The following is a 10,422-nucleotide window of genomic DNA, read 5'->3' as shown; positions in this document are numbered from 1 at the left end:
TGTTGCAAGTCGATTTCAAGGAGATTGTCCCAGAATTTTAAAATTACTGTCCAATATTTGAAATGTTTTATGTCACTTGGATTTATGTAGACCTCATTTTGGTAACATTAATAGTTCAGAAAAGAGACACATGAAATATAGGTGAGTGTCTATCCTCTGGCATAAGTTGCACATTATTAATAGATAGCCACACATATCAAAACCTTAAGTCATACTGAGCACATTATGATCTAGTTATTCTAGGTATTATGAAACAAAAATAAGAGCTAGCACTTCAGATGCTTCTATCATAACTCCTTACATAATCATATGTTATCTTAATTAAAGTAATAATTTGATCCAGGAAAATATATCTGAGATTGATCTTGTAAATAAATGACAAAAATCACTGCTTCAATTAATATTTATGCAATTCAACTTAAAACCACTTTCATGCTGGGTGCGATGGCTCACGCCTGTAATCCTAGCTACTTAGGAGGCTGAGAACTAAAGATCAAGGTTCAAAGCCAGCCCAGGCACAAAAGGACCTGAGAATCTTATCTCCAATTAATCACTAGGAAAGTCAGAAGTGTTATTAGGAGACTTTGAAATAGTTTACTCGGGGAGATTAGCAGCTTACTTTTGATTGCAAATTATCCTTGAAGCTGCAGTTATTGACTGTGTAGAAGAGATTAAAGCAATGAAACTGGATGCTCTTAACACCTTCTGATCTCCCATAGAAACAAGGGACATGAGCAAGAACAGATTAATGGAAAGAAGAGAAAATAGACAAATGTTGGAATTCATTAGCTGTTTGGTTGTAGTACAAGAAAATAATTATTGCCACCCCATTCCTTTCTTTTTTATTGTGGGGGTAATGTATAGAGGGGTTATAGTTACATTCACCAGACATTAGGTGCACTACTTCTCACACATTGATACCCCTTCTCTAGTTTTGGTCTCCATTTCCCCCCCTCCCCAATTATCTTGTTTCCCCTCTTCCCTTTCCTATTGCCATCCCATTTATTGTATGGAGAGAGCTCTACTTTGTTCCTCCTAGCATTGCATTCCAACTCTTATACTTCTAAAGTTGTAGTAGGTAAGAGAAAGAAAAGACAGCAAGATTGAAGGTCTACTGCATTGTTCATGTGGGTAGTTTTCTTCACTTCTGTCCCCAATAGGTCAAATGATATGCCCACAACAACAGATTAGAGTGCTAAAAGTGGGGAAGAGAAGGAAGATTGTAGAGTACACAAATCCTAAAGAATACTTTTCAATCTATGTGAATATTCATACCAGAAATATTTTGGAGATTATTTAAAAATTACAAATCCTCATCAATGCATTCAACAGTCTGTTCTTACCAACTAACAAAAAAATCAGCATTGGAAACTAATACTTACAAAAAAAAATTACATGGGGTGGGGTTTGGTGGCCCACACCTGTAATCCTAGCTACTCCAGAGGCTGAGATCTGAGTATCACAGTTCAAAACCAGCCTGGGGACTAAGGACCATGAGAACGCTCTCTGCAATTAACCACTAGAAAACCGGGAGTGAGGCTATGACTCAAGGGGTAGGGCGGTAACCTTGAACTGAAGTGCTCAGGGACAGCACCGAGGCGCACAGTTCAAACCCCTCGACCGACCCCCCCCAAAAAAAAATTACATTGACTGTATTTGCGAAGGTCTTTGGGAAATGTTTTTTGTTACTAAGTTGAATTTGCAAAGATAAATTTTGATATAGTGTCAATGTATCAAAATAACACGTTTCATGCTGTGTGATAAAGATTTCACCACTGTCAAGTTCAGAAAAATGATATCTTAGCAAGTTTACAAGAAAGCAAGCATGCTTCATTATCACTTTGAATATTTCATGAGATCAAAGGAAGTATGTTTCTTTTTCCAGGAAAAGTATCTGGTTTATTATTGAAAATTTTTTTTTAGATTTTGAAAGGTCAACTTTCTTCAATAAATATCACAGTTTCACTTAAAAACAGGAATTTTCAGATTTTCAAGTGAAAACCCATAATATCAGATGCCATAAGCATATTACAGTTGTGATGAATTACATTTATAAATATTTCATTCTAGTTAATAGTTTTGATTGAGAAATAGTCCATTGTAATCATAGATGAACTAATGTTATAATAAGATTAATTTTATTATCATTGTCATATTTTGAAGCTATTGGACAAGTTGTGTCTTTGTTTGAATATGTCTTTTTGTTATCTTCACATTTCTAAAATCCTCCTATTAAATTTTCTAGATAATCATACAAAATACCACCCAGTGGTTGGTATAAACAAAAGTACTAAAATAAGGCAGATTCATGGGAGATCACAAACTGTAAATCCTTAAAAATACAAAATTAAAAGGAAGCAGATACCCATCAAAGGGATGGGGTGACATCAAGGGGACAGGAATAAAGGAATGAAAAGTAGGAAAGAGGAAAAATGCCCACAAGAATCCAATATAAAACCCACAAAAGAAGAGGTTGGGCAGAACTGGGAAGAATAGACATGAGTGATAAAGTTGAAGAGTTATTTATTTTCTCTTTTTTTCCCTTTATGGTAATCTCATCTGGTTACTATATCTGACTTTGTTACCTGGTATACTGTATATACATTTCTTTGTTTATTTGAAATAGTGAAGGGAAGGGAGAAAATAAGATGATTGGGAGGAAGTGGGAAAGGGAAAGGGGGGAGAAAATAAGAAATGGTATCTATGTTGAGAATTAATGTACCCAGGATCTGATGAATATAACTATAACCCCTCTGTATATTACCCAGACAATAAAATACAATTAAATTAAAAACAAAGAAAAGATTAAGCTTAAAATAATGTGACATCAATCAATGTAGATGTGCTCATAAATTTATTTGCTAAATCACAACCCCATTGTACAATTATCTGGAGATGATAATAACCAATATAATGAATGAATGAATAAAATATAAGTAAATAGAAAAATGCACTCAATTTTCTGAAAACTGTGAATTGAGACCTGAAGAAAAGGTGCTGGGAGAATTTTGTTCCCCATGATATCTCTCCACATCTCCACCCCTTTCCTTGAATTGTTCACATGGCTATTCCTATGCACTTTGATTCCTCCTATCTTCTAACTATCCCCTTGATAATATACAGACTGGGTTGACAAGATTTCACTTTTCCATATTCTCTTAAAGAGCTCATCTCTAAACCTACTGTTAGTCTAATATTCATTAATTAGGACTTGGAGTTTGAATTGATTCTAAAATAGCCTATAATAACAGCACAAGCCTATCCAGAAAACAAAAAACAGCTACTTGATTCAAAAACACATGAATATAGAAATTTAACAGATACAGAAATAACTTCCAACACAATTTAGTAACATAAAAGATTAAATCAGACTTCATTATATCTATGAGAGAGATTTCTGGAAATGCTTTTGAACAAGGACAATTTTATATTTTAATCTATATATGAACTATATAAAATATGCATAAATCTATATAAGCATATGCAGGCATGTATAAAGCTATATAAATATACATATATATTTATACCTAGCAATATGCTATTATAGTCAAATCAAGTTCAAAAGTATACAATAGCCTAACTTGCTATTTAATTGCTCTAGTTTTCATGAGGAGGAGGTGCACTCCTCTCTCTGGTGACAGGCATTTGGCCCATAATAATCTTATCTCTCTCTAAAGCTCATTTGTTGGGGATGCACTTTAGAGATTAACTTCTATTTTAGAGTCAGGAATCAATAATGTTTTTGTAACTGATGTCTTTAATGTAGTAATATGCTAGAAAGCAAGAATAAAAATGTATTGTTTTAAATACGTTAAGGAAAATCTAACCCCCTGACAAAAACAAATCTTGTCCATTCATTTTATAAAACCTTGTAACTCATTCATAAACCTTTAATCATACTATGGTCTCATCAAGTTCCTAATTTTATTTTGTGCCTTTCTTTGAGATTTCTTTCTGAAGAAAGCAAGAAGTCAAGGAAGCAAGCAAGGAAGCGAGCAAGGAAGCGAGCAAGCAAGCAAGCAAGAAGGAAAGAAAGAAAAGAAAGAAAGAGAACGAGAGAAAGAGAGAAAGAAAAGAAAGATGGAAGGAAGGCAGGTTGAAAGTGGAGCTGTGGTTCAAGTGTAGAGCACTAGGAAGCTCAGTGACAGATAAAGAAAATGTCATACATACATACATACATACATACATACATACATACATACAATAAATTATGTTACCTTAGAATGAGTATTATACTATTCAAAAGAAGTGAAAAGACTTGGGAAAAAAATGACACAAAAATGATATAAAGCAAAGTAACCCAGACCTGAAGAAATATAGGTTTCATAGTTTCCTTCATTCATTGCAGCTAGAATGTATCTATCAACGAACAATTAAGCATACTACATGGTAAAAGGCAAATGTATATATATATATATATATGGACATAGTAAATTATACAGGGCTCTAGACAATCACACAGTAAGATCAAAGAAGAATATTCCTAGGAGAGATCACCAAGGCTCAGTAGCTAGACTATTGGATGGAACAGCTGAACGCGTGCATGCAGCTGTCTGAGTTCTAGGTGAAGAGTCTCTGTGAGAAAGCTAAAGAAATCCTGACAAAAGAATCCAATGTACAAGAGGTTCCATGTCCAGTCACTGTGTGTGGAGATGTGCAACGGGCAATTTCACCATCTCATGGAACTGTTTAGAATTGGTGGAAAATCACCAGATACAAATTACTTGTTTATGGGAGATTATGTTGACAGAGGATATTCTTCAGTTGAAACAGTCACACTGCTTGTAGCTCTTAAGGTTCATTACCGTGGATGCATCACCATTCTTCAAGGGAATCACACAAGTTTTTGGTTTCTATGATGAGTGTTTAAGGAAATATGGAAATGCAAATGTTTGGAAATACTTTACAGATCTTTTGGACTATCTTCCTCTCACTGCCTTGGTCGATGGGCAGATCTTCTGTCTACTAGGTGGTCTCTCACCATCCATAGATACACCGGATCACATCAGAGCACTTGATTGCCTACATGAACTTCCCCATGAGAGTCCAAGGTAAGACTTTCTGTGGTCAGATCCAGAAGATCATGGTAGTTGGGGTATAGCTCCTCGAGGAGCTGGTTACACATTTGAGCAGGGTATTTCTGAGACATTTAATCATGCCAGTGACCTCCCATTGGTGTCTAGAACTCATCCGTTGGTGATGGAGGGATATAACTGGTGCCATGACTGGAATGTAGTAACGATTTTCAGTGCTCCTAACTATTGTTATCATTGTGATAACCAAGCTGCAATCAGGGAGTTTGATGACACTCTAAAACATTCTTTCTTGGTCCAGCACCTCGCAGAGGCAAGCCACATGTGACTCGTCTACTCCAGACTAATTCTTGTAATGAAATTTTAAACGTGTACAGTATTGCCATGAACCATCTATTGACCTAATGGAAATGGGAAGAGCAACAGTAATTCCAAAGTGTCAGAAAATAGTTAACATTCAAAAAACTTGTTTTCACATGGACCAAAAGATGTGCCATATAAAAATACAAAGCTTCTTGTCATCAACAGCCGTGATCACTTTAGAATGAATCAGTTCATTGCATGCTGAAGCGACATTGTTGGTCAAGAAACCCATTTCTGGAATAACGCTATTTGTAGTTACTTTTGCTTTCTCTGAGAGAATGCAGATAATAAAATGTAATCATTAACACATTGTGAATACAGTTTAATTTCCATTTAGCTATAGCTTTACTCAGCATGACTGTAGGTAAGGATAGCAGCAAACAATCATTGGAGCTTAATGAACATTTTTTATAATTTTTTTTATTTCAATGTATAGAGGGGTTACAGTTATATTTGCCAGATAAAGGGTGCATTACTTCTCATACATTGGTATCCTTCTTATGTTTTTGTCCCATTTCCCTTCCCCCACCCTTCCCCTCATTTTTCCCCTCCTATTTCAAATAAACAATAAACATCCATATAATATACCAGGTAACAAAGTGGGATACTGTACCAACATGAGATTAACCAAAGGACAACACAAGAGAAGAGAGAAAAACATAATATATAAAGAATAACAGTGACTTATAATTAAGCTCTTGTTTCCATGTTCTGGAGGTCCATTAATTTGGCCTCATCCTATTTGGCCTCATGTATCTAGGGTTTGAGCTATTGTAATCCTATGCTAGAAGAGTTATTTTGATGTGTACTAATTCTTAATGAACATTTTAAAAAATAAGTACCAAGCCTCTCCCTTTACTTGTGAGTTTTGGAATTGTTTTGTTTATTTTCAGGAATACCATTTAATTTAATTGTATGATTTGTCTGCACTCAAGTTTATTCCCTTCTCAAATCTCCACCCCATGTTGTTCTTTGTTACTGTCAGAACCTCGTGAGTTGTTTTGAACAGCTGTTTTCCCCTTCCTGTAAGATGTTACTGCACAAGAGCACTGCAGTGTTTTTCATAATAAACTTGTGAACTAAGAACTGAGAAAGTCAAATTTTAATTGTATCAGTGGGCAAGACTAGGGCTGTTTATTGAAAAAAACTAATTGATAAATACAGAATTTGTAGAATTCTAGGTAAAGAAAAACAAAGATCAAGGACACTACATGACCTCTGGCATTCTACAGAAGACCTTGAGGATTTATTTGTGTTAAAGCATAATATGATTTGTGAGACTGGTATGTTCTTGTCTGTAAGAAAGAAAATATTTGCTGCTTCAGTAAGACAATGTTAAACCATATGACTTGTAAGTTAAGTTTTTAGGGTTCTGTTTAAAATGCCATGTCTTCAGGTAGAGCTTGACAAATGATGTGTCTACTTACTACAGTTTCTGGATATAAATATATTGCTATATATGTTACATGAATTCTTTAAAATGATTGACAGATTGGTAAGCTCTTAACAAATTTTTGTACATTATTTGTTGAGACTTGATCTTCAAGTTATATTTATCTCAGTAAGAAAGCTGTTAAAGCACTAGTCTCTGTTAAGTTCTTTAAGTGGTAAATAATGAAACCAAATAGAAAACTTGTTGGATCATGGCTTAGTGTGTTGTCTCAAGACAAAAATGGCTCTTGAAGTGCGAGTGCTCAAATTTCAGTAATTTTTCTCTCATCCTCTGAATAGGATTTAAAGTTAAGATACTTCTGTGGAAATTAATATTTGACATTTTAAGTTACCTGGTACACTTCAGGATGCTTAACCATTACTGTAAGGGTATGATAAATGTTTCCTCAATTTGTACTGTGTTAAGTTTGAAACTAACAGACTTGACATTTCCCTTAAGCCCAAATGAAATATCATATACACAATTTGGAAGTGTGTACTCATAGTTGTAGTAAATTTTCTTTAATGTCCACTTTATTCTCTCTTCTCTGGATCTCATTGATACTTTATCTGGTGGCTTATGAAGTTAATTGTCCAAATCAAAAAAAAGTCCTTCATAGGAAGTGAGGCATGGCCCAGTTGGTAGACTGATAGGCAATGGGTGAAAGTGGCAGGTACAGAGTTTGAGTTCTGGTCTCCGACCTTATAAAACCTTTTTTTTAAAAAATAAGTTTTCTATTTCTTCCTCTTTCCATCCTTCCCTTCTCTAGTTTATTATATTAAGTCCTTTCTTTCTACTTAAGTGATCTAGACACCTAGCAGTTATTTTTCAGGTCCTGTGAATAGCAAAATTGATTTTAAAGGAATTTCTGTCTTGTAATTGACCTACCTACTTATGAGGAGAGGAAGGAAAATATGTTGGTAAGTATAGTGCTTTCTTATGAAAAGATGTAATTAGATGGAAATCAATTACTAAGTTGGGTGTACTAATTTCCCAAATAGTCACATTAGAACAAGATTTTCACAACCTTTAAACCTGCTTGTTTGGATGGGAGAATTTGTCTAGCATGGGAAAGGTCTTTGGTAGAATCCCTAATACTGGGGAGAAAAAGAATTATTATTTTTTTAATGTAGGTCATAGGGCTTGAACTAGGCCTGGGCGCTGTCCCTGAGCTATTCAGCTCAAGGCTACCACCCTACCCTTCAGCCAATCCATCACTTCCCATTTTCTGAAGGTTTATTGGAGATAAGAGTCTCAGGTCCTTTTGTAACCAGTCTGACTTTGTACCTTGATGCTCAGATATCAGCCTCCTGAGTAGCTAGGATTACAGGCATGAGCCACCGTGCCTGGCTGAAAAAGTCTTTCTTAATTCATTAAAAATGGGGTTGGAGGCATGGTTTAGTTGGTAGAACCAGTGAGTGTAAGTATCAGGTGCTGACTTAGTACCAGTATCAGACAAAAAAATTAAAAGCTTCTTTCCTGGCATGGATCAAGTAGTGCATTTCTTGCTTAGCAAGCAAAGACCCTTGAGTTCAAACTCCATTACCACTCAAAAATTGGTACACACAAAATCCTAGTTCCCTAAGAACAAAAGATTGTCAAGAATAATGCTGTGAGCTAAGTATAGCCCATCAATACATGTCCCTGGATTTTATCTTTACCATAAAACAAAGCTTTAAGTGTTCTGAATACTCCTGTATTGAATGTTCACATAAGCTTACTTGAAACAATGCATTTGTAAAATAATAAGCTTGTTGACTGGGATAACTTTCTTCATCAAGCTTAATGTGTGTGCTGGTCTTGTGGCTTCAATTCAGGGCTTAGGTACTGTTTGTGAGCTTTTTTGCTCAAGCCTAGTGCTCTACCACTTAAGCCACAGCTTTCTGGTGGTTAATTGGAAGTAAGAGTCTCATGGACTTTCCCATCCAGGCTGGCTTTGAATCTCAATCCTCAGATTGCCAAACAAGTTTTTTTTTTAATTATGTAATTTAAAAAATTAACTGGTAATGGCAAAAGGTACAGATTAATAAAGTACTATACTGTTTTGCTGCTTAGTGTTTTGATGCATACATTGTGTATGCTTAAATTAGGTTAACTAGCTATTTTCTTGAGCATCTGTGATAAAACTTAAAATCCTTCTGGCTTTTTGAAATGTATAGTTCTTTATTGTTACCTTTAGTTATCCTATTGTACAGCAGCACACCAGAACTACTTTTGTTTAATTATTCAGTATTGACCAACCTTTCCTCTTAATCCTTACCCTACACAAATGGTTCTTTTTCCACCCTTTTCTTGGCTACATATTAAATATTTGGTTGTAGTAGGTTTATTTAAATGGAAGTATCATTATTATATATTTTTTTTCTCTTCAGACTTTGCTTAGCAGGGAAAAGGTTACTTCTGTAGTTTTCTATCTTGATATGTGTGGAGATCTTGATGTAAATTATGTGGAGGAGGGCCTGGGCAAATTCAGCCTTTCGTTCTGTACCAAAGTTCTATAAGAACCAAAGTCCTCAAAATAATTTCAAGATTCTCAAGTGATTATCATTTGTATCTAGGGTTAAGAATTACTCTTTCCAAACTATAAATTTAAGAAAACTTGGTTATGTAGTGATGGTAGTAGTTCATTAGTTTGGGTAATAAATGTATTACATGACTATTTCTGTGCTTTACCTCTCCTGTATAAGTATTTTTTTAGCTTCAACTGTAAATCTGTTCCTAGGAATGGACCTTAAGTTTAGTAATAACTGTTCTTTTGAGGTCGGTTTTGTTCCCAGGGGCTAAAACTTTTCCATTAATGGCTTAATCAGTTCTTATACATTCTTTGAATATTTTCAGGCTTTATAAACTTTATAACTTAAGAATTATATCAGTATTGTAATAAATAACCTTTATCAAAGTGAAAAAATGGTATTTATTGAAATGAACTCAAAGCAATGGAAACAAGAATTGCGGTGTTTTTTTTTTTTCTTTGTTGCTGTTTTAGTTTTCTGTACCTTATATCCTGTTTGTAAGTTTATCTGTTTTGTGGAGGATAATAGGGGGAGCACAGAAATGGTGGAGCAAAGGGGATACAAATGCAGCAATGAAATTAGACATTATATTGAAAGGAACTATAAAATTCAAATTGTATATGGAGGGGAAAAGCTGTCAGAAACAAGGGAAAGCATGATACTGTTCAAAAAGAAATGCACTCATTACATGACTTACATAATGATAACACCTCTGCATATACATCACCATTACAATAACAATAATGAATAAATAACTTCAAGTTACAGGGCAAAGAAAAAAGTATAATTAGTATCAGATTAATTAATTAAGGTATAGACTGCTGCATGCCAAAACACTTCCATTAGAATACAATTTTCTTACTAATTTTACAAATCTAAAATGGCTAAAAATGATATCTATTAATTAAACATTTATTTAACATTAGAAAGTAAACGGAGCAATGCATTTTTGGTATTCTGTTATGGAAATTTAATTTACTGAAAATTACACTATCACTTTTTTTGGTTTTATTTATTTATAAGTACTTCCTCTGGGCTTGAATTCAGATTCTGTGTGTTGTTGCTGCCCTTCTTTGCTCAG

The 10,422-nt window shown here is 34.5% G+C and overlaps 1 pseudogene; it reads left to right on the top strand.

Annotated features, from left to right (window-relative positions):
* The first annotated feature begins 4,489 nt into the window (after positions 1 to 4,489).
* On the top strand, positions 4,490 to 5,389 carry LOC150055890 (serine/threonine-protein phosphatase 2A catalytic subunit alpha isoform pseudogene; annotated as a pseudogene).
* The last annotated feature ends 5,033 nt before the right edge of the window (positions 5,390 to 10,422 follow it).

This window comes from Megascapheus bottae, chromosome 13, assembly GCF_031878675.1.
Source record: "Megascapheus bottae isolate mThoBot1 chromosome 13, mThoBot2.hap1, whole genome shotgun sequence".
NCBI classification, from domain to species: Eukaryota; Metazoa; Chordata; class Mammalia; order Rodentia; family Geomyidae; genus Megascapheus; species Megascapheus bottae.
The sequence above is the reverse complement of the archived record's forward strand: the minus strand, read 5'-3'. Positions and strand labels throughout refer to the sequence as shown.